The following is a 25,681-nucleotide window of genomic DNA, read 5'->3' as shown; positions in this document are numbered from 1 at the left end:
ACATGCAGCAAAACTGCAGTAGTTGCCAAAATGCACTGCAATGAGCTGGAGCGTGGAGCCCGCCACCTCTGAACGAATGGCAGTTAATGCAACCTGACAGTCTGGACTGGGGTTAGGCCCACCCAGGTACATCTGGGGCTTGTAGGAACAGCTTGGAATAGAGGAAATAGCACTCCAGGGAACCCACAGAACATAAAAGCAAAAATGGAGTGATTGGAGGGGAAGAGAGAGAGAGAGAGAGAGAGAGAGAGAGAGAGAGAAAGACATAGAGAGATGGTGGAGATAGGGCTAAAGAGAGAGAAGGAGTGGGATTGTTAAAGAGAGAAGTACAAGGGAGGAGATTGTGTCTGGAGTTAACATTTCCTTATCTTGACAGAAGCTGTCCACCTCTATGGTGCTGAAACAAGGCACATGGTCACCGGGGCCATTCAAAATCCCATTTGCGGTACTGATCGGGGAAACTGAAATAAACTGAGGGATCTCTACTAAAGGATGAGTTGAGTTGAAGTTACCTGGTCTCAGCGGATCTGTACCACAGCTATTTGTATTTATGAATGCTAACCACATACATGTATGCTTGGGTTTCACTCACATGCAATCAAACACCAGCATGTTTCACAGTATACTTTTTTGGCTCAACTATATGAAATGATAATTTAGTCAGTTAGTGATTTATAATAATTTATCTAAACTTGCATATATATTTTTAGCATTTTTTTATTCTAACAATGCTTTAACATTACTTCAATGTTTTATGGTTTTAGCTAAATTAACATTGTAGCAGTGCTTTAGCAGTTTAACTATGCTTTTAAATATAAAAAAATGCTTTATGCTTTAAATTAATAGTTCACCCAAAAATTTTAATTTGCTGAAAATTTGGAGAAAACTAGATTACATCACTTGGACAAAAGCGTCTGCTAAATGACAAAAGTAAAGAGTGTAAAGACCATCAACTCTACCGTGCGTCTCCGCCGGGCAGGGACACCAGCAAGGGATAGAAGTATCGCTTTTTATTTAAGTTTTTTCATTTATATGTTTATTATTGAAATGTTGTTATATGCATGTGTCAATTTTATTTAATTTCTTTATTTTCTTAAATATGTGGGTATATAGTATTTATAGAGCTGTAACTTTTAGTTTTAGTTGCTTTTTCTTATTTGTAAGCCGCTTTGGACAAAAGCGTCTGCTAAATGACAAAAGTAAGCAAGTAAGTAAAGTAATATATGTACTGTACAAGTACATGAAAAGAACTAGAGCAAAAATGTCTGTTTGGTTCCACTTCGCTTTTAAATCATTACAAATGACCACAGCACAAAACTTTGCCCTTGAATATTAAACTCAGCTTGAGAATCAAACAGGATAAATGAATCTCCACACAGATCACAGGACTGTTGAACTTGCAGACCATCTGATCCAGTCCCAGTGCATGGAGCAGCACCGCACAGAGCAGACAGATAAAAAGGAAATGGATGAAATAATAATGGCGGCCATAAAATATGCAACGCTAATGCGCGAGAGCTGACATATAGAAACCGGTCTGCGAGTGTGGCTGAAAACGGTGGCTACATTAGTCACAAGGCTCTTGGGTTCCACCTCCCAATGCACTCTGGGAGGACTGCCACTGCCTGAAAGAAATGCATTAAAATAGAATGAGCCTCGGACTCTCTGTTGAGCAACAATGCTTGTGAGCCACGTTTACCTCTCAACACCACTAATGTATCGGACTGAGATTTGGAGAAATTTCAGATTCTGATTTTAAGCGATGGGTGATTTTGTAGGGCCATTCATGCCACGTGACTCATTGGCTACGCTAAATCACAGCAGTATGTGCTGTGTGCTGCCAATAATTTTCCATAGTGAGGTGAATGCACGTAACAAATGACAATGGCTGTATGTTTAGCTGTAAGAACCTTGGATTCCTCTTGTGAATAAAAAGACTGAGTGATGTTTTTAGGCTACGCTATGTGCTATTTTCCACACTGGAGTCCCTCTCAGGAGCATGTCACATGAATCTTGTGCATTCCTACTTGTAGTACTGAATTGGGAGAGAGACTTTTAAAAGCGTTTGTTGTTTTAATTTTTAAATAAAGAAACAAAGAAATGCTTCTGTAGTCAGTAATGACAGTTTGATTTGCTCTGTTTCGCTCTCAAAAGGATAATTCTTTGCATTTCACTAATTAATAAGGGACATATGAGGATCTTTAAGTGGGGGGTTAATTATTGTATTTATGTTTCTCCCAAAATTACTATTCTTGAAATTGCCCTTTTTTCCCCAACTGCGTTATTATCAAATTAATGTTAAAATGAAGACCCTGATATACTCATGACAAAGTTCTTTTTTTGTTCTTCGATTAGGAGTAAAAATAATTAAAAAAGTGTCAGTGTCACTAAATTAGAATTACAACTTCAATTTCTACTAAAGCAGCTTTCCAATGTGTACATGTTTTTTTGTGTTTTTTTTTGCACCTGTCCTCAAGTTATTACAGTCAACAAAAACTTAAACTGAAACCATTAGAAACATTTTTATTACCTGAAATAAAATAAACGTTAACTGAAAAAAAATAAAATAAATATATATATATATATATATATATATATATATATATATATATATATATATAATGTACACTACCAGTCAAACGTTTTTGAACAGTAACATTTTTAATGTTTTTTAAATTTTCTTCTGCTCAACAAGCCAGCATTTATTTGATCCAAAATACTGCAAAAGCAGTAATATTGTGGAATTATTTATTTTTTTACTTTTTAAAATAACTGTTTTCTATTTGAATATATTTAAAAATGTATTCCTGTGATCAAAGCTACATTTTCAGCCTCATTACTCCAGTCTTCAGTGTCGCATGATCCTTCAGAAATAATTCTTCAAATCTGTAAGGGAACTGTTGTGTGTGTGTGTCATGTGTTCCTGCCTCTTGTGCCCATATTTGGTTTGTTTCCTGTCCTTGTCTCATGTCATTAGTAGTTTATTCGAATCCAGCCGTGTCTGTTAATTTACCTGTGTATTTATAGTCCTGTCTGTGTTGTGCCATTTTGTCTGGTCTACTCGTTACTCCCCGGTGTCCCTGTCAGTGTCTGCCTTGCCTTGTCCTGCCCTGATGTCCTAGTAAAGTATGTTTTTGAGTTACATCCTCGTTTCCGTGTTTCCTGTGTCCTCCCTGCTGTGTGCACCGTGACAAAATCATTCATCAAACCTCAACTAAAATTAAATAGAAAATGGAAAAAATTAAAATAAAACATTTAAAATATTAATAAAATAATAGTATCTTAATGTTGTTGAAATCCCCTCGACGGACTGAACAGAAGTAATAAACTAGCAAAGATTTCCACGTCAAATAAACTATTTATTACATAGTTATGAACCAGTGGTAGTTCTAAGGTGTTTACCAGCCAGAGCAAATTGTTTTTGGAAAGTTTGCTTCAGTAATCTGTTTTCAACAGCTAACATTTTTTTAAATGATGTCACATAATTTTTTTTTCCATTTTGCTTGAAGTATATAATATACCAAGGACTTAACAGCAATGTTTTTTTTAAAGCCATGTTTTTATTTATTACTTTTTAAATTATATATTTATTTATGTATATATATATATATATATATATATATAAAAGATTTTCCTTAATTTCTTATTTTTTATTTATTCTGGTATATAAAGATACATTAGAAGTACTGCCTCTTTAAAAGCAAAAGCACTCTCCCGCTGGCTTACAGAAACAGAGTGAATCAAGTTCCATTTGTGTAGTGGTGGGGCACTAAGAGAGCAGCTCACCTGTGTCTTAATATTTCCATCAAGCGCTCTCTCGCTCGCTTGCTCTCTCCCTGTCTCTGCCTCTTTTTTCTCTCTCATTTAACTTAGTTCAGTGTTCCAAAGGCAGGTACGGAGCACCCAGGAAAGTAATGTGTGTTTGCGAGACAGAGACACACACACACACTCTTTTGGAGGCACGTAGACTGATGACTCAGAGGCCACTATGCAGCAGAACAAAACACAAAAGAAAGGGAGATGGAGCAAGAAGGAGAGAGAGGGGACCAGAACACATTGTTAGAGAGGAAAAAAGGCCCATGTCCAGAGGTGTGTCTGGCTGGCTTTGTGCTGAGAACCGACAGAAAGAGAATAAGAGGACAGGAGAGGTTAAGTACCTGAAAATCTCCTCACACAATGGCAGTGTGATTTGATCTGTCTGAAAGGCGCTGCTGTCACGGCTGTGTAGACGAGGAACGTCAAAAGTATCAAAGTCAATACTAAAATTAAAAAAAACAAATGGAACAATACCAATGTTTTTACAGTGCTGGTATTGTTTAAGTTTGTTACTCACACTAAAGAGGTCTATAATACCTGGAGAAAGCTATCTATTCGTATTGCAATTCACATCATTTGGTTATATGGCATTTTGAGCCAATCACTTGATGGGTGTGTGACTAATTACTTTTTAAGAATTTTTTTTTTATTAAACAAAATATGCAACCGAATGCATTCCCTGTTCCTGATGTACATCTATTGACTGCTATAAAACTAAATTTGCAATTATATAATCATTTTAAACCTGCAAACCTTGCTTAAAAATGATCATTTCAGTACTTTTAACATGTGGGGTGGTGATGGCGCAGTGGATAAGACACATGCCTTTGGTGTGAGAGAATCCACTGTGAGACACCAATGTGTCCCTGAGCAAGACACTTAACCCCTAGTTGCTCCAGAGGCGTGCGACCTCTGACATATATAGCAATTGTAAGTCGCTTTGGATAAAAACGTCAGCTAAATGAATAAATGTAAATAAATGTAAATGTAAATGAAAGAAACATCCAGGTAAAACGTTTAAACTGACTAGTCATGTTGGGTTATGTTGATTAGTTTGTGTAAAAACTTCATTTGTCTAGTTTGATCAGCTGCTTTGAAATTATTTGGCTAAATGTCAACATTAATAAACATTATTGAAGCATTTGCATTTACATAAAAATCACAGTGAGATTTTTTGGGGATGTATATCAATGTCACTCAATCTGAAATATACATACATTTGAAATATAAGTGAATGTTAAGTTTTGGGTGTGCTGTATATTAGGTGGCCTTAACTACTACTGTACTTACATTTAAATTAATCATTTGATACAATGCACTTATTGGGTACATACATGTTTTACTTATTATAAAAAATGGTAAGTATTTTACGGTGTCCTTCTTACATATGTTACATGAACTTACTAATATAATACTAATAAATTATGCATAATTACATGCTACTAACCCTAAAACAAACCCTCATCCTAACCCTATAGTAACATGTAGTTAAATATTACTAAGTACTTAAATTTATAATTACACTGTAACAAGGACACATTAAAATAAAGTGTAACCTACAAAAATACTTGCATGTAATTACATCTGTAATTAATTTCTGTAAGTACTTTTATAATTACACTGTTGACCCATCCCTTACACCTTAACCCACCCTTAAAACTACCCATACCACCAAACCTGTCTCTAACCTCACCCGTATCCCACCTCAATAGCAGCAAAAATGTTTTGTATTACAATATGAACACAATAAGTACATTGTACTTATGGTTTGATGTAAGTAAATAGTATAATATATACTATTTACTATATACCCGCTTAATATAAAGTGGGACCTAAGTTTTTGTAATGATGTGTTGCTACTGTCTCTATTTTACTGTAGAAATCACACAGAATTCAAAACCTTGCTGCTCGAGAAGCCTTGAAAAGACTATTTTATTAGAATCTGGCAATGAAACTGACAGAATATTAAAAATAATTTCATATCAGAAACCTGATATGATTTATTTTCTTGATATAAACTTGACGTACTTGAAAAGATGGATTTTAATTGATTATGCTCACAAAGATGATTTAATGCTGTCTTTAATTATAATCTGTAAATATAATGTTTTTGTTCCTGCATAAGGATTGGCTCCATTGACCCCTATTGTTCCTCATAAGCACACTAAAGTTAAAAGCCTAATTTAAAAAGCATTAATGGAATTCACTGTGCTCAGAACACTTTTTTTTTTTTAAATTCATGAACTTTACCCACTTATTTTCATTGTTGAGACCAACTGTTCATGCTGGAGACTATAGGGATTATAAGAGACTAGAGACTACAGGGCCTAAAATAAATCGCACAAGCTTGCTGCATTGACAAAGAAATATGGGGTTGACAGGAAGAACCTGAGACAGAGATGAAAAACACTCAAGGCAAAAACTCAGCTGGAGAAAAGAGAGTAACAGAGATACTGTAGACTTTAAGGTATAAGAGATCTTTCAACCAAGATGGCGCCGCTGATGGCCGCTATTGTGCGTTGCTCTTCAGTGTTTGTACTGTTTTTGTTTGTTTTTCCTGTTTTTTGTTTTTTAAATATGATCAGTTTTACCAGGGATGACCTGCTGAACATTCGGCAGAACACACCACAAAATCTTTTACCGGATTTAGATTTTTTGGACGTTTTGCTGGACATTGTAGTTGGTGGAGCCGTAGCTCTGGTCAAATGCTACAGGAGGCGCAGGCGGTGGGGGAAGAGAGCCGGAGCGCTCGTGAAGCTTTAATAGCGCGGATTTCGAACGGCGTTGCCTAACATCCATCTGGCGAATCTCCGCTCTCTACCCAACAAAACGGATGAGCTCCTTCTGCTCTCCCGGACAAACAAGGATTTTTCTAACTCTGCTACCCTGTGTTTCACGGAAACCTGGCTAAATGGCGACATACCGGACAGCGTACTACATCTGCCTAACTTCACGCTGATCAGAGCAGATTGGGATGCGGAATCAACGGGGAAATCGCGCGGCGGCGGGACGTGCTTTTACATCAATGAGAGGTGGTGTACAGATGTAACTATGTTAAAGAAGATTTTTTTTTTTTTAAGTCGTGACGTATTGTCAAGTATGGTGACCCATACTCGAAATTGGTGCTCTGCGTTTAACCCATCCAAGTGCACACACACAGCAGTGAGTAGTGAACAAATGCACACACACACACACACACACCGTGAACACACACCCGGAGCAGTGGGCAGCCATGCTGCAGCGCCCGGGGAGCAGTTGGGGGTTCGGTGCCTTGCTCAAGGGCACCTCAGTCGTGGTATTGAGGGTGGAGAGAGCGCTGGACATTCACTCCCCCCACCTACAATCCCTGCCGGCCCGAGACTCGAACCCACAACCTTTGGATTACGAGTCCAACTCTCTAACCATTAGGCCACGACTTCCCCTCAAAAGATGTGCTGTTTAGATCTAGAAACACTCTTCATTAACTGCAAGCCGTTCTATTTGCCGCGGGAGTTCATGCTCGTTCATTCCCGTGAGTGTCTACATTCCACCGCAAGCGCATGTGAGCACAGCTTTACAGAAACTCGCTGATATGATCACAGAGAGTGACCAACAACACCCGGACTCTGTTTTAATCATTCTAGGGGACTTTAATAAAGCAAATCTCTCCCGCGAACTGCCAAAATACAGACAGCACATCACATGTCCCACCAGAGACAGTATATTGGATCACTGTTAGATAGCGATAAAGGACACATATCACTCTGTTCCACAAGCAGCTTTAGGACTCTCTGATCAGTGTTTGGTTCATCTTATACCATCCTACAGGCAGAAACTTAAATCTGCAAAGCCTGTATTAAGATCTGTTAAAAGATGGACTAATGAAACAGAGCGGGATCTACAAGCCTGTTTCTCTCTCACTGATTGGACTGTTTTTGAAGCCGCTGCCATCGATCTGGACGAGCTCACAGAGACAGTAACATCTTATATCAGTTTCTGTGAGGATATGTGCATTCCTAACAGGACTCATCTAATCTACAACAATGACAAACCATGGTTCACTGCAAAACTCAGAGAGCTCCGTCAGGCCAAAGAAGATGCTTACAGAAAGGGGGATAAAGTCTTGTACAAACAGGCCAAATACACACTGGAAAAGGTGATCAGAGTGGCAAAGAGGAATTATTCTGACAAGCTAAGGAAAAAAATATCTTCCAGTGATCCTGCTTCAGTGTGGAAAGGAATGAAGGATATCACCAGTTACAAGTCACCATCCCCCAGCACTCTGGAGAATCAACACCTGGCAGACGACTTGAATGAGTTTTATTGTCGTTTTGAAAAATCACCCCACACCCGCCCTGAACACCTCTCCACACAACCATTAACACCTCCAGCAACCCCCCTCTCCCCCACACCTACAATTCAAATCAGCGAAGAAGATGTGTGCCAGGTCTTCAGGAAGAACAAAAGAAGGAAAGCACCAGGCCCAGACGGTGTGTCACCAGCCTGCCTAAAAATCTGTGCTGACCAGCTGGCCCCCATCTTCACACAGTCCCTTCAACAGATCACTGGAGCTGTGTGAAGTCCCTTCATGCTTCAAACGCTCCACCATCATCCCCGTCCCAAAGAAACCCAAAATTACTGGACTTAATGACTACAGACCTGTGGACCTAACATCTGTAGATGTTAAGTCGCATTAGACTGCCAGTGCCATATACAGATTTCCTAAAAGAATTAGCAGATTTCCTCTCAGATCTATTAGTTAATGTTGATAAAGTGCTAATTGTCTGAGATTTTAACATTCACGTTGATAATACAAATGATGCGTTAGGACTTGTGTTTACTGACCTAATAAACTCTTTTGGAGTCAAGCAAAACGTCACCATTTTAATCATACGCTAGATTTAATTATATCGCGTGGAATTGATCTTACCGATATTGTCAGCCCTCTGTCGTGTGTGTCATGTGTTCCCGCCTCTTGTGTCCATATTTGGTTTGTTTCCTGTCCTTGTCTAGTGTGATCATTAGTTAATTCTTGTCCAACTGTGTTTGTCTCGTTATCTATGATTTACCTGTGTATTTATAGTCCTGTCTGTTCAGTTTGATTTGGTCTGGTCTACTCGTTACTCCCCAGTGTTCCTGTCTGTGTCTCCCTTGCCTTGTCCTGCCATGTCTTGATGTCTTCATTAAAGACATATATTTGAGTTTACATCCTCGTCTGCGTGTTCCTGTTTCCTCCTCTTGTGTGCACCGTGACAGAAGACCAGACCTTCAAGCAGCAAGCGGCGCCCCTTAACCTCGTTTTATGTTGTTCGTTTTTTCTAGTTTTTATTTTGTTCCTGTGTCTGTCCATCCCGCGGCAAGGAAGTCACCACTCGTGATCCCACCATAGCCCACTGCAAGTCGGCGTGGGAGTTCGGTGGGATCACTGCGAGTCCGCTGGCCGCGAGCCCTCCAGCCCGCCTATCGCGGGAGTTATCCACGGAGTCCACAGAGACTCGTCTGGGGGAGGCGGCCCCTCTTGTTGTGGCCGCGGAGGCCATTCTAGCCGCCTGCCCCCTTGTCGTGGAAGTGGAGGTGGTTGCTGAGGGATCCTGTGAGGGCCCCTGACTCCTTGTCATGCCCAGGAGAAGCCTCAGCTTCCGAGCTAGCCCAGGAGGGCTTCCTGTTCCTGTGGGTTGACCTGTCCCAGTCCTGTTCCTGTCCTGTCATATACTGTTCAGTGTGTCTAGCCCCGAAGGGCTCCTGATACCCCCTAACTTCCCCAGGGAAATTTGTTTGGGGGGTAAAAGGGATCCGGCAGTAGGGGCCAGGCCGAGGGGTCCGAGGCCAAGGCCCTGAAGACCATCTGCCATTGCCTCTTGAGCTCCCAACTCCGCCTTGGCCTCCGTCTGTCTGTTCCGCTCTGGAGGTCCCCGTCCTGTGTTCCGGTCTGTGTCTGTCTTGAGTGGCCTCCAAAGCACCCACCCCCCCTCCCCGATGGAACTGTTAAGGCTCGGGACGAGCCTTTCGGGAGGGGGGAGTTATGTCAGTCCTCTGTCGTGTGTATCATGTGTTCCAGCCTCTTGTATCCATATTTGGTTTGTTTCCTGTCCTCGTCTAGTGTGATCATTAGTTAATTCTTGTCCAGCTGTGTTTGTCTCGTTATCTATGATTTACCTGTGTATTTATAGTCCTGTCTGTTCAGTTTGATTTGGTCTGGTCTACTCGTTACTCCCCGGTATCTGCCTTGCCTTGTCCTGCCATGTCTTGATGTCTTCAATATAGACATATATTTGAGTTTACATCCTCGCCTACGTGTTCCTGTTTCCTCCTCTTGTGTGCACTGTGACAGATATAGATATCGTACCTCAAAGTGATGATGTTACTGATAATTTCCTTGTATCGTGCATGCTGCGTATTACTGATATTAATTATATGGCTCCGCGTTATCGTCCGGGCAGAACTATTGTTCCAGCCACCAAAGACAGATTCAAAAATAACCTGCCTGATTTATCTCAACTGCTCTGTGTACCCATAAATACACATGAACTAGACAAAATGACTAGCAACATGGGCACTATCTTCTCTAATACATTAGAAGCTGTTGCCCCCCTCAAATTGAAAAAGGTTAGAGAAAAACATACTGCGCCATGGTACAACAGTTATACCCATTCTCTCAAGAAAGAAACTCGTAATCTTGAGCGCAAATGGAGAAAAACTAACTTGAAAGTTTTTAGAATTGCGTGGAAAAACAGTATGTCCAGCTATAGACAGGCTCTAAAAGCTGCCAGGGCAGAGCATATCCGCAAACTCATAGATAATAACCAAAACAATCCAAGGATTTTATTTAGCACAGTGGCTAGATTAACAAATAAACAGACGCCACCGATCTAAATATTCCCTCACAGTTTAATAGTAACGACTTTATGAATTTCTTTACTGATAAAATAGATAACATCAGAAATACAATATCAAATGTAGATTCTACTGCGTCTAGTATTTCAGCTTCATTCATCGCACCCAAAGAAAAACTGCAGTGCTTTACAACTATAGGACAGGAAGAGCTAAATAAACTTATCAGTGCATCTAAACCAACAACATATTTATTAGATCCTGTACCCACTAAACTACTGAAAGAGTTGTTACCTGTAGCAGAAGCACCGCTTCTCAATATTATTAACTCATCGTTATCTTTAGGTCACGTCCCAAAACCATTCAAGCTGGTGGTTATTAAGCCTCTTATTAAGAAACCACAACTAGATTTTAATGAACTGGCAAATTACAGACCCATTTCAAATCTTCGTTTATGTCTAAAATTTTAGACGTAAACGAAGCTCAATTCTGCCCCTTCTTGCAAAAAATTATCTCTATTAAGAATTTCAGTCAGGTTTCAGGCCTCACCATAGTACAGAAACTGCACTTCTTAAAATTACAAATGACTTGCTTCTTGCTTCAGACCAAGGCTGCATCTCATTGCTAGTATTACTTGATCTTAGTGCTGCATTCGACACTATAGACCATGACATACTCATAGATCGATTACAAAACTATACTGGTATTAAAGGGCAGGCTTTAAGATGGTTTAGATCGTACCTGTCCGATCGCTACCACTTTGTTCATTTAAATGGGGAGTCGTCTCAATTATCACCAGTAAAGTATGGAGTACCACAAGGATCTGTTCTAGGTCCTCTGCTATTTTCAATATACATGTTGCCTCTTGGTAATATTATAAGAAAATACGGGATTAGTTTTCATTGTTATGGTGATGATACTCAACTATATATCTCAACAAGACCAGATGAAACTTCTAAACTATCTAAGCTAATAGATTGTGTAAAAAATTTAAAAGACTGGATGACCAATAATTTCCTCCTATTAAATTCAGATAAGACAGAGATATTACTTATTGGACCCAAAAACATTACACAGAATCTCTTGGATTACAATTTACAACTAGATGGATGCACTGTTACGTCCTCTAAAGTAAAAAATCTAGGTGTTATATTAGACAGCAAATTGTCCTTTGAAAATCATAATTCCCATGTTACAAAAACAGCATTCTTCCATCTTAGAAACATTGCCAAGCTTCGAAACATGCTACACTCTAAACCCGGATTTTGTGTTAATAAAACATTTTAAGTGGTCATTACTTGTGCTTTATTGTTCTTTAAAAAATGGTGTCATTACTAAATCAAATTAGCTGTTTGCACTATTCAGAAGAAAAAATTGAGTGTAATGATCATGTTAAGAAGAAACAACTCAGTAATTTACGTTTTTGTAAGGGAGGGGAGGGGCCTTAATTGCGTCAAGTCTTGACGTGAGCAGAGCGCTGCTTGATGAGTGTCTTCGGTTGGTGCACGTTTACCGCGGATTTTTGAAAGCAACGTGAAACGGTGAGTGTGTAAAGCAGTTTTTATCTGTTGATATATTTCTGACAAAAGTGATAACCCAAAAATCCGGACCGATGTTGAACTCTAAAATGTTCACGTAGTGTTAATGTGTCAGTCAACGCTATTTTTTCCCTGTCGGTTCACAATCATATAAATTAGCTATTTCTGTCGAGTCACCGCTTATAACGTTATCTAGTGTTTCTCTGTGTATTCACAGTTTAGCTACAACGTGTGTTGTTGCTAAACTATTGGCATAAGTTTTATTTCTGTCGCTTCATATCAGCACGAGTCCGTGCACGTGCTTGTGGCTAACGCTCTCTTATATTTATATCTCTTTGGTAATAGTTAAAAAAAATCTTACTACTTAAAGTTTCACATGAGTGATAGTTTTTTTTAAAATATATAAATTAGTAATTTAACTGTTTAAAATCTGAGATCGCTAGCAGAAGTCAACAACTTTTACAGTAGAATTATATCTGCAGCTTTTTCCTAAACGTTTTCTTATGCTCTGCTTTACAGGTTCTTGTGAAGATGCAGTGGAAATGTAAGTTTTGTGAATTTGCATGTGACAAACGGGGTTACCTATTAAAACATTATAGGTTAAAACATGGAAGTTACAGCAGAACTGTTCCATTTCCTTGCCTACATCAAGATTGCTTGTGCACATTTAACTCTATTAATGCACTTAAAGTGCACCTGTCTAAGATTCACTCGAAAGCCCACGATACTCAACTGTGTGAAACTGGCCAAGTAACTATTCACTGTGAGTTATGTCATTTTTCTGTACCTTGTACAGAAGGGGATTTGTTCACTCACCTGCGCAATACACATTTAAAAGTTATATTTTCTCTTATTTTGCAGGTGTTCATGGAGTTCAGCAGGATTGTGGGAAAGAACCTCAAGCAGGAATTCTATGAAAGCATTGATCGACACAGTCTTCGTCTAATTGAGATCTTTCGTATCTAAGAGAGGGAATGTCGGACAGCTTTTGACACAGCTTTTACAACAAACCAAGGTTGGTCCATATCCATTAAACAAATTTTTTTGTTTGTTTACAGTTCAATTATTGAAAATATCACAAGTGATACTATATTGGTTGTCTAATACAATTGTCCAACAAAATGCATTGTTGGTTCTGCTCTCTTCTAGATCATTTCCTGTTGTTCTAGCGATTTACCTTTTTTTTTTTTTAACTACCCAACAGACTCAAGAGCCAACTGACATTAGGTCACTGGTGCTCAGAGGGCTTCCGATTCTCCTTGGTGACAACCCCACAGACTTCTTCAAAACATGCTTTGTAAGTAACTTTCTCAAAGGTTATCTTAAAGGACCATGTAAACATAATTATTTTATTAATAGTCCTTTTATTTGATAAAATGTTTACACATAGCTTAAACCATTGAAACTTAGAGTAGCAAAAGCTCTTTCCAACCTCTCTCTAACATTATCATCATATACTCACCCTCATGTCAGTCAAAACCCATAAGACTTTTGTTTATCTTCAAAACACAATTTAAGGTATTTGTAATTAACCCTGCGACTTTCTGTCCCTATTTTAAAAGTCCAGATAACCTAAATTTAAAGGTTCATTAAATTGGCTTTGTGACTTTGAATAGAGGGAAAGATACCTTTTTAGGTTTTTTTTTTTTTCTTTTATTATCTTAATTTCTTTGAAGATACACAAGTCTTATGATTTTGGAATGACGTGAGGGAAAATGACAAAATGTTCATTTTTGGATGGACTAACCCTTTTGACGAAGTGTTACTAAAGCAGTCATAACCAATTCACACATTCTTTCATGTGTCTGTCATTACAAGGCTATTTGTTTAACATTGTTGTTGATCCCCTCTGTTGGTAGGACTCTGATGATCAGTCATTCCACCACCTTGACCTTGGAATCCTTGTTGAGCAAGAAGGTGTTGTGTGCCCATCTTCTCTTCACCTCAATCCAGCCTCCGTTAAGATCATCATTGAAGGAGAAGTCGTGATGGAAGGCTTTAAAGACTTACCAAAAGCTGTGTGCATTCTCTTTGGGCTGGCATATGCACTGCATCTCAACTATCCCAAGTCGATGATGAACACATTCCAATTCATCCAACAAGTTCTCCTCATGTTGGGCCATAGTGACTTAAAACCCAAGTTACAATCATTAAAAAATCAACTTACAATTTGATTATGATAAAGCAGTTGCAGGAAACTACCATCAGAAGCCATGTCAGTTTATTGTTCTCAAGATGCACAATGAATCTTTGAAGAGATTATCTTTTTCAGAATGTCCTGTCACTGCAGTAAGTGATCCAAAGTTTAGCCGTGTTCTGTGTTAAAAGTGTTTAAATCTGCAAATTGTTGCTCTATTATTATGAGTTAACGTGGTCAACTTAAGTTTAATGTTTTAGAGGTTTGCCTCAGGTTTTAATGCATTTCAAGTCATTCACATGGATTATAGCATATTGTTGAATGCTGTGTGTTCATGTTCCTCTAAAAAAATTATAATTAACAAGCAAAAATGTTTGCTTATACAAAAAAATGTTACTTGTCTTTTGGTTGAAAAGTTGAGTACAACTTTTTGTCAATTAAATTTTTATTTTTTTTAAATGTTATTGTTTACTTCTTCTAAAGTAATTAATATTACATTAAGTATCATTTTTAAATTATAAGACATTACTTAAATATAACAATTATCACTACTAACAATTTATAAGACATATCCTCAAAAAAATTCATAATGTGAACTAATGATTTTTAGTAAAGATTACTAATGCAAACTTGATTTATCTGCTACACCCACTAAAGGTTCTATGTTAATACAACTTAACCTGTTTAGTTTCACCTTGTGTAAAAACTAAAATTGTTTCGTGCAACGGGTTTCCACGCAATTTTCTAGTAAAGTCAACTAATTCGGGTTAAGAGTGTACCTGTTTCTGATGCAGAAAAGCTAGTTCATGCATTCATGACCTCTAGACTGGACTATTGTAATGCACTGCTAGCTGGTTGTCCTGCATCTTCAATAAACAAGCTACAGATAGTCCAAAATGCAGCGGCTAGAGTTCTTACCAGGTCAAGAAAATATGATCATATTACCCCAATTTTACAGTCTCTGCAATGGCTACCTATTAAGTTCCGTATCATTTACAAAATATTATTACTTGCCTATAAGGCCGTAAATGGTTTAGCTCCTGCATACCTAACTTGTCTTCTACCACGCTACAATCCAACCCGCTCCCTAAGGTCGCAAAACTCTGGACTTTTGGTAGTACCTAGGATAGCAAAGTCCACTAAATGAGGTAGAGCTTTTTCACATTTAGCTCCCAAACTCTGGAATAGCCTTCCTGATAACATTCGGGGTTCAGACACACTCTATCTGTTTAAATCTAGATTAAAGACCCATCTCTTTAGCCAAGCATTCACATAATGCATCTTATAATATTGTACTGCAGTTATATCTGATCAAATCTATCTATCTATCTATCTATCTATCTATCTATCTATCTATCTATCTATCTATCTATCTATCTATCTATCTATCTATCTATCTATCTATCTATCTATCTATCTATCTATCTATCTATCTATCTATCTATCTATCTATCTAATATTTCTATATATTTTATGGTACAACCTTTCTCAGCTACTAGAATGAATGTTTTTTATATATACATACTGTACATGCATATACATATACATACTTAAATCTTTGTAGGGCAGTACAGCCGCAGCATTGTTTTGATGGATCTAACATCTTTAATATTACAGTTCAATCTTGACTTGCGTTGCATCTTTAAAATATGAGTCTTAGTGTTGTTCTTCCTTCACACAGCAATATGTGCCAGGGCTTCTATATAAAGCTCATCATTATGTCGCCTTCACTGTCACATGAGTATCAAGGAGGCAAGCTGCGTCAAATATATGCAGAGCAACCTGCACAGCGGAGTCACTAAACACACAGTGCTAATATATGCAGAGCAGATTTCCTCAGCAGGGAGAGGAGCTCGCTCTCTGAATACAGGCTTCTAAGCAAGCCTGCCTCTCCTTTTAAGATAAGTTGCACAAACCCACCCTTACACGACGCTCCACCTCTTCACAGGTCTGCTCACATTCAGATAGCATAAGAACTTGGTTGGAAAACAGGCAAATTAACATTTTGACATGGCAACATCTGTTCTTTTTAGTTTTAGTATTAAAGGGAATTTTGTTTACATTGTATCAGAGTCAGCACATACAATGAAAGGCATTGATATGTTGATGCTGAAAGACACACTGGAATTTTAGACACGGAAAAATGTGAGCCAAAAATTTCATAAAAACTTGTCTGAAACAGATGCGCACAGAAAAATCGGTAACAGTTTAGAATACTGATCCTTTGTTACTGAATAACTACACAGGAACAAGTCACTAATGCACTATTAACATTGTAGTAACTGCTATTACCTAACAAGAAACTATGACAATTTATTTAGTAAGTAATAGCACTCAGTTGAAACTAGTAGTTCACTATTAGCTAATCAATAACTACTATTTGTTATTATACATCCTGGAGAACTACCGTATACAGGTTCATAATTAATGTGAATTATGCATAATGTATAATTAATTCTAAAAAATGAAGATCATGGTAACCCACTAGTAATGACTCAAGAATGATTAAATTCTTTTAAAGGAACTACTAATTACTTGTATCAGTATTCTAAAGTGAAAAGCATCATAACTCCCTAATACTGACTGACGACATTTTAAGCTTTTGAGATATATGTAAGGTTTTGGATAGTAATGACTCAAGTGTTACTACATCCTTCTGAAGAACTAATTATTTGGATCAGTATTATAAAGTGAAGATCACGGTAACCCAGTAATGATTTAATAGTTACCAAATCTAGCAAAATGAATTACTAACCAAAACCTTAAAAGGTTACAATGAATTCAGTAATTACTAGGGATTTATCACTAGTACCTTCATCTTCACATTAGAATACTGATCCAAAAAATGAGTAATTCCTTTAGAAGGATGTAGTAACACCTGAATAATTACTATCCAATGCTTTACAATACTCTCAAAAGCTTACAATGATTTCAGTCTTTACTAGGGAGTTATCATGATCTTCACTTTAGAATACTGATCCAAATAATTAGTAATTCCCTCTGAAGAATTTGGTAATGCTTGAGTCATTACTAGTGGGTTACCATGACCTTTACTTTAGAATTAATTATACATTATGTATTATCCATATTAATTATGAACCTGTATACAGTAGTTCTTAGTAGTTATTTAGGGAGTTTTTTATGAAAAAAATAATAGTTACCAATTAGCTAATAGTGAACTACCACATTATACTAAGCAATATTACTTACTAATTAATTAATCAGAGTTTCTTGTTAGTTACTAGTAGTTACTAGAGTGCTCATATTGTGTTACTCATGTGTTCTTGTGTAGTTATTCATTAATGATGGAACAGTATTCTAAAGTGTTACCCAAAAATCCTACTTTAACAGATCCAATTTCAGAAACCTTGAAATGGAGAAAAGGAAAAAGCAGCATGGTCCAGGTTTATATTTTTTAAAATTGCATTACAATATAAATATTATAATTATAACACACATTAATGCATATTTTTTAACATTTACTGCACACGCACGTTATACATTTCTTTATCTTTATACAGTGATTTATATTTTAGATTTAAATAAAATGTGTAATTAAGAGATCAATATATATATAAAAAATATCTATATATTTTATATATATATATATATTTGTTTTTTACACATATTTACAGACAAAAGCACACATATGTATTTTTGCTTATACCCTTTTTATGTAAAAAAGAACATATATTTCAATGTGTAATTATAATCTATAAATAAAGATCTATAAACTGATATACAGTTCTATACATTTAGGCCTAAACAGTATTTTAAAAATTTGGAGCCTATTGAACAAAATTAAATGTAATTTCTTTATGTCAACCTCTTAATTATTATTATAGAACAGCTATTCCAAAAAAGGGTTAATTTAAAATGAACATTTTTATTTTTGGCTCAATTTTGTCCAGGACTTTCGGCCAACAATTTTCAGCACCAAGACTTGAATGTAGAATTGTGTTTCAACTGTAGCTGTTAGAGAAGAGAGATTTTCTCTGTGCAGAATATGAGTGAATAGGTTCTGCGTCAGCACAGAACCACCACTTAATCAAAGCACGAGCTTGGAAAGAACTCGCTTTATCACTTGGCAACAAAACGCGAAAGCACATTTACCAAACAAAGCCTTTGTTTCCCTCTTCAATAACGATGTGGAAAGATAGAAAACGCTACAATTACCAGGCACATCTTATCATTAAACACCTTAGAAGAGAGAACGCACATAAAATCTTGGACAACTCTAAGCGGCTCAAGCCAATTTCCACAGCGAATGACTCCTGTCCTGTTTGGATGGAAATATCCTTGAATGATTTCATTAGTTTTTTTCTAGGGGAATCTGTAACGGGTTAAAGCCACTGCCAGACGCCCCTCGCTTCATTGGATTCAATACATAAGCTTGTCCTCAGGGAAGCAGTTTGCGACAGTATTATTGTTCCACCAGTTGTTATTATGATACAAACAGTGCTAGATTTGTTTTCTGGCATGGTTCACCAGTCACGGCATCCATGGCTTCATGACTAGTACATTTAAAACGGAAACAAAAAATTAATAAAACGTGTATATTCCCTGACAGATGTTAAAAAATAAAAAGCTACTGCAAAAGTAATTGAGACTCATCCAATCAAAGTTCAAACAGATGAGGAGGAGAAGCTATAAATTGCTTTCTAAAATTAGAAAATTTGAAGTGTTATAAATATTCTAAAAGAGTGCAATGCTTTCTTTTTCAAGGAAAATAGCACTAGTATATCAAGGGAGTATTGAAAATGACACAATAACATTGCAACCAACAACAAAACGAATGCAGCAAAATGAACGTGCATTTGCTGAACTAGAAAACCGAGAGAGAGAGCGATTCAGGATATTCTTAAGAGCCAAAAATTATCCTCTTGGGTAAAAGACAACAGCATCCATATTTCAGTAAAAGTCCTTCAATACTAATAACACTTTTTCTCTTTTAACTGTGGAGATACCGATAGACCTTGAGGCACAAAGAGGGGAAAAGGTCCTGTGATGTAGCCCTGGGGTATTTCAAAACTCCTGCGAAACACAAACAGTATCCTGGCTGAACCAGCAGGCTGACGACTGCATCCTCCCTCTGCGGAATTAGAAATGGAAAAGAACTCTTGCTCCTTCAGGTAGGGACCGTCTCCACAGCAACCGGAAGATCCAGGAGAAAAGGAAAATGTATTCAGTCCAGCGTTGACAAAAGAATGGCCCCCAACAAGCTCTTTGAGAATTGCTATTATTTTGCCCACTGAAAGCCTGTCACATCACAGTCTAAACACTCCTAGCATCTAAACACGCTGCTATACTAGACTGTTGCTATATTAGATAGAAATGTGTAGGTTTATAAGCTCAAACGTGTCAATCCCGTAGTCATTTATCGGTTTGGACTGAAAAACTGAATGTATTCACATAGTGTACAGTATATAGTGGAAACAGGTCTTATCTCGCTCCCTAATGGTTGCTAGGTTACAAACTAGGACATGGCTTGACACATGCCAGGGGGCTACTGCTGATTTCATCAAAGTCTAGCTCTCACATCTGTGAAATATGCACAGCGTTTTTAACTTTAACTCACATGCATATCAAAACAAGTCGAGCAGCAGGCTGATTCAATCTGGTGAGCGTGAAGAGAGAATACTGGCATGCAAATTGGCTGAGCAGGAGAGTTTTAATTTGTGGTGGTGACAATTTTTCTCGACGCATTATTCTTAAGAGCATCTCTGTTGCATTCTGAGGTGCGTTGTTGCTAACGGTGCAAGATCGGTGCTGCATTTATTGTTTGTGTTTTATAACAATATAGAAGGTGGTATTAACAGAGCTTTGCTGTAATACTGTGTGATATCACTTCCATCAAAGTTTAATCACTTCTATCAGTAAAGACCTATAAATAGTAGGCGACTTGCAGAAAGGAATTCACAACTGTTTTTTTACTGTGTTATGTATTAATAGACAGTTTTTTTGTCACTCAACAAAGATTACATAAGCTAATGTAACCGTGCCAAGGAGAAACCTTCTTTATTTGCTCAAGCAGAACCGAGGTTGTCAAAAATACCAGGGCAGGGTTGTTACAAACTACACAGGCACTGATTTACCTCAAAACACACCGGAATCTATCATTAAAAAGGTACGAGAATATGGAACAACTGTGTATCTGCCTAGAACTGGCCATCTTCCAAAAAGAAGTGTTGAGACAAGAATAAGTCTATCAGTAAAGAAGTTCCAGTCCGACATGACAGATGGGAGAACGTGAGTATGAGATAATAATAGCATTTGGAAACCTTGCTTGTACAGAGGAGTGTCAAGACGAAAGCTACTGGATTTTTTCAAACCTGCATTTAGACAAAAGCATGTGAATCTTTGGTCTGGATAGGTCAGGATTCAATTTAAACTATTTCAAACTATTTTTCAGTATTTAAATTTATATTTCATTTAATATTGACAAATATTGAAAACAACAATTCACAGTAAAGTTAAAACATCTCAAACACGCAGCTTTTCTCTTCACAAGATTAATTGATGGACAGCATTCTGACGGCACCGATTCACGGCAGAGGATCCATTGTTGAGAAAGTGATGCAAATTTCTCCCAATCTGTTATAATTAACTAACAAACTCATCTATATCTTGGATGGCCGGAGGGTGAGTATATTTTTAACATATATATTTATAATATTTTGGGTGAACTCTTCCTTTTGTCACTAAATATTAGTACTATGCTTATCCTTTTCAGAGTATCACACCATTTGTTTAACATCAAACTGAAATCAACCAGTCATGGGTAAACATTGTGTTTATTTTTTGTCACTTGAAATGAGGCTCTTAGTGACAGAGGTGCAGTCTGTCCAGTGTATTGTGTTTTTGTGTACCTGGTTGTTAATCATGCAGCTGATGCAATATTCTGTTGTCAAAACTCAGCTGACAAAAACATAGTTGTCCCTCATAGCCTCATTTTCATTATCAAAAAATTCATTATTCTATTCGCACTGCTTATGCAGAGTATTCAGAGTCAGTCACATATGAGTTTCAGTGCAGTGGCCCACTAGGTTTTGAAACAGAGCTTTGCACTAAAGTACAATGCTTGGCTCAACACACAGCATATCACACTGAGAGTGTGTGACGCTTTGGGGATGCATTTCTGCAGCAGGGACTGGAAAACTCATAAAGATGGATGGAGTTAAGTACAGAAAAATCCTCAGGGAAAGAGAAGATCTGTAAGAGAACTGGGACGAAGGACCTGAAACAAACAGTAAAAGTAACACTGGAAAGGCTTAAAACAAAAGGGTTAACTGTGTAGTAGTTGCCCGGACCATACCCAGAACTCAATCCAATCCATTGAATGGCATTAAAACTGCTGTTTGCAAACATTTTGCTGATATTGGGCCCATAAACACAACTAACTAACCTAAAGACAAACTAACCTAAAGACAATCACAGCAGGTCTGAATTACTCTATATTATCTCTCGGGTAGGAGATGTGAACTTGTACATTCAATATTATTATACTTTATTACATTTAGTTTTGTTTAGTCAGTGTATATTGAGCATTTTCAATGCCTAAACATCACTTTAAACCACAGGAGGTCACAAATAGGGGGTATAAAATGTTTTAACAGGAAGTTTGTGTTGCTGTGGGAATTGCTAGTTTGAACAGAAGTTGCCACGTTCATTTTTGGTTTCATTAACGATAGATGAAAAATAAAAAAGTCAGGTTGTTTTGTTGTTTCACTGTGCACTACTGCAAGAATATATTAGTGCTCTGGATTTTGTGTATAATGACTCGAAATGTTAATCACACCGATGCTGACATTTGCTTGTAATGTGAGCATGTTGTGATAATCATAGAGTTTGTTAATACACTGAAGTGGATGGCTTGGTAATGTTCACTCCCATGTTAATTTATGTCCTGTGACACAATGCTGATATTTATACAGTATTTGCATGACTCAGTTATTGATTTCATGTATATTTGGTTTCATAATAGCAGCTACTTTATTTCATTAATGAATTGATAATGCAGTCGCAAAAATTTGGTGTTGGTAAGACTTTTTATTGAATATTTTTAATATTCTTATGCTTACCAAGACTGCAATTATTTGACTAAACATACAGTAAAAATAGTAATATTGCTAAATATTATTACAATTTCAAATAACTCCTTTCTATTTGAATTTATTTTAAAATGTAATTTATTCCTGTCATGACAAACCCTGAATTTTCAGCAGTCATTACTCCAGTCTTCATTGCCTCGTGAAAAAGTAACTCCAAAATTTTTAATGGTATTGCATATAGTATATAAATGCATGGAGAGAAAATACACACACATATATAAATATATATATTATCACTCTTGGTTTCATTTGTAAATGTCATGCAATTGTCCTGCGGAGTGGAAGCTTGAATTCAAGCTTAATTGCACACGCTTGTTTAATAAGACGGTCACATTGCCTGTCCCATATGTCTTCTTCACTGCTGCTGCCCAAACGTCTAATCTCACCCATTCTGTCACAGATTGTCCCTCTCTCACTTCATACCAAAATAACCATGTGCTGAACCAAGAATCAGGTCTGATATTAAACAAAACAGCATAGGAAAAAAATATTCATACAAAAGTACAGTAAATGTACTCGCTTATTATTGTTTACGCACAAATGTCCAAAAGACAAGTTTACTGGCACAGCTGAAAATGAAACAACGGCCGGTACGAGGGTCATTAAGAGCGTCTAATTAAGCCATTTGCCTTGTGCGACAGAGAAGTAGTAATTGCTGCTCGGCTTTGACAGTACTGTTGTATATTCACTACTGAAATTAAACCATGTAATTAATTGGACCAACACAAAGTGGCTCACGCTGGCCTCTTTCAGCAGGATGTAGGTAATTAGGGGATTGTGATAAACACGGAGCACCTTCGAACGGTAGCGCAGCGGTCACGGTGCTTATGAACTATACGTCCAAATGGCTCTCTCTGATTGCTCACATTCACCAAAGCGTTCAATGTAATCGTCATCAAATTGCACCCTGCTCAAGGAAAAATAGGCTGCTCTTCAGGTATCAAGTGATTATCGTGATCTCTGTAAAGGCTGCGCGGCACTGCAAAAACAGCACCTTGGCTTCACCTGCAGGCAAAGTTGAGAGTCAAATGTGGGCGACGAGGAGCCTAGGAAGCCTGCATGCATGCGCACCAAGAAAAGCAAAGCGTTCCAGGCAAAGCGCCGGGCTGATTGCACCGGCTCGAGTGTCTCCTGCAATCACGGCTGAAGGCACAGCTGATCTGATTACGTCGCTGTCACTGATGATTTCTGAGAGGGCTCGAGTGTTCTCCCGCAAAGACACGATCCCATCCGAGGAGCTCGAGAGAAAAGCAAGAAAAACGCTTCGTAATCCCACTGAATGCGAATGGCCACTTGCATTTGAGAGGGAAGCCGAGTCCATTTGCTGACCTCATCGAATGAACTTAAAACGACCTCTGGCAGAGTCTTTTGACTGAGCTGTTATTCTATTTGATGGGACAAAGCATCGGATTCAATAACAGAAAATTAAAAAGTAGATCTGGGAAAGCATGTTTGCGGCACATGCTCTGAGACTTCAGAATGTAGGCCAATATCTCTAATGATGATTAAAAGAAGCAAACTTTGAAGGTGCTGCCGGCTGAAGCTGATTCTAGAGCAAGGTCGGGCTCGATACGTTGGTGAAAAACGAACATTACACGGTAAAGATCAAAGAGAAGAGAGAATGAAAAATAATGAGAGAGCAGCGAGACTCAGATTAGGCAGCTGAGCAAAAAGGTGCGATGGCAAAATAATGAGAGCAAAAGAAATCCAGACCCGACCAATCTGAGGGCCGGTTAACTGTAGCACGGACAACAATGAGTCTTAAATCATCGCACTGAATTGCACAAGAAGCATTTCAGAGCCTAAAAGCAGCCGTAAATCACAGCAATGGTTACAGACAGCTGGGTCACTATGTCACTTCCTGTGTGTATTCAGCTTTGCTTCCCCTATGAGTCCATATATAACTATTGGAAACGTCTGATTTATAATCAAGGAGAAGACTATTTCTATGCCACTGCAAAAATGAAAATTTCATGAACATTTAATTATTATTATTATTATTATAAATTAAGTTTTCGAAGTGGCATTTATAATTATTAAATTATTCATTTAAAGTTATCTAATTACTGAATTAAATAATTTAGTATTTAGATAAAATTACTCAAATGATTGAAAAACAAAGCTATAATTAATTTATTCAAATTAATTTAATTATTATTAAATTAAACACTCCTCATTTTCCATCAGTCAGACAAATGCTATGTTTCCATCACCCTATTTTAATGCGTATCTTGACATATCACATGAGAAATGAGTGATGGAAACGCCAAATTTTGAATAAAAAGACCCAAACAGCAGCATCCACCTGAGAAAGCAATGACCGCATTCATTGTGTTGCGTCTGCTCGCTCTGAGGCGCAAGTAATTTATTATTAATGAAAATTATTAAATTCAGTAGTTTCTCCTACCGCGTGTCCACCAAAGCAATTTTTCCTGAGGCTGGCGTATTTTTTCAATTGCTCTAAATGGGAGCGCCGCGTTTTTTCAAATGCCAGGAGCCTTTTTTTTCTGTAAAAAAACACTTTGGTGGACACACGGGCTTAGTGATTTATAGTACCAGTTTATCAGGAAGTGACGGTTTTGTTCTCTTTGACTCGTTTGAATGGAAATGGTGCTTGTTCGCAAATGTTTTATGCAATATTCCAATTTTGGCCATAAGTAAAATTTGCAACTTTGCATGGTAACCCAGCTAAACAGACATTCCCGTTCCCCAAACTTGTGCCATTGGTAGAGCTTGACCCTTCGCAGAGAGTTTGATTGACAGGCGATCTGACCAATCATAACGCCGAATCTACCATTTTTGTCCGACAAACCAGACAGGAGAGAAGATTAACATCGGTGGACCTGAACTTGAAAAATGGTGTGCAATTATGAGCCACAAAACGGTATTTATTGTTTCCTAAAAATTTTTTAAATTATTTAATACCAAAAGCAACCTGCTCTGTCCTGTCTGTCGGCACATTGTCAGTTTCCTCTTTGCTCCGCAATGTATTTTTCACTGCGTGAGAACATGACGTGTGGTGTGAAAGCAGCATGGCTTGTCGAACATAACAACAGTAACGAAGGGGGATGGGTCTTTTCGAAAAGTCAGTTAAAAAAGATTGCAATTCCGTTTGATGCCACTAGTCAACAGAAATTACACACCTTTTAATAGTAAAAATTAGGCAGTCAACATGTCTGTATTTTCTATATTTGATTTTAATCAACCAAACTCTGATACATGAAGTGTTCAGATTAAGACACGCTTTAAAATTCGCTTTCAACATTCAG

At 37.6% G+C, this 25,681-nt stretch overlaps 1 protein-coding gene and 1 long non-coding RNA gene across 3 annotated transcripts in view; one reads left to right on the top strand and one right to left on the bottom strand.

Moving 5' to 3' along the window:
* LOC306856314 (neurexin-2-like) overlaps nt 1–25,681 on the bottom strand; it is a gene marked incomplete at both ends in the record, with an annotated part of 392,379 nt that overhangs the window by 114,690 nt on the left and 252,008 nt on the right. The gene's annotated exons all lie outside the window — the stretch shown is intronic.
* Nucleotides 11,936–15,079, top strand: LOC306856315. Of its 2 annotated transcripts, XR_013783002.1 has the most exons (5): nt 11,936–12,167; nt 12,684–12,708; nt 13,026–13,179; nt 13,369–13,461; nt 14,024–15,079. It is a non-coding gene; the product is annotated as an uncharacterized lncRNA (long non-coding RNA). The 2 variants fall into 2 exon arrangements; XR_013783003.1 differs by having other exon boundaries at nt 12,138–12,167; nt 12,684–13,179.

Source organism: Barbus barbus (assembly GCF_936440315.1).
Source record: "Barbus barbus genome assembly, chromosome: 36".
Lineage (NCBI taxonomy): Eukaryota > Metazoa > Chordata > Actinopteri > Cypriniformes > Cyprinidae > Barbus > Barbus barbus.
This window is presented reverse-complemented; position numbering and strand designations above follow the sequence as displayed.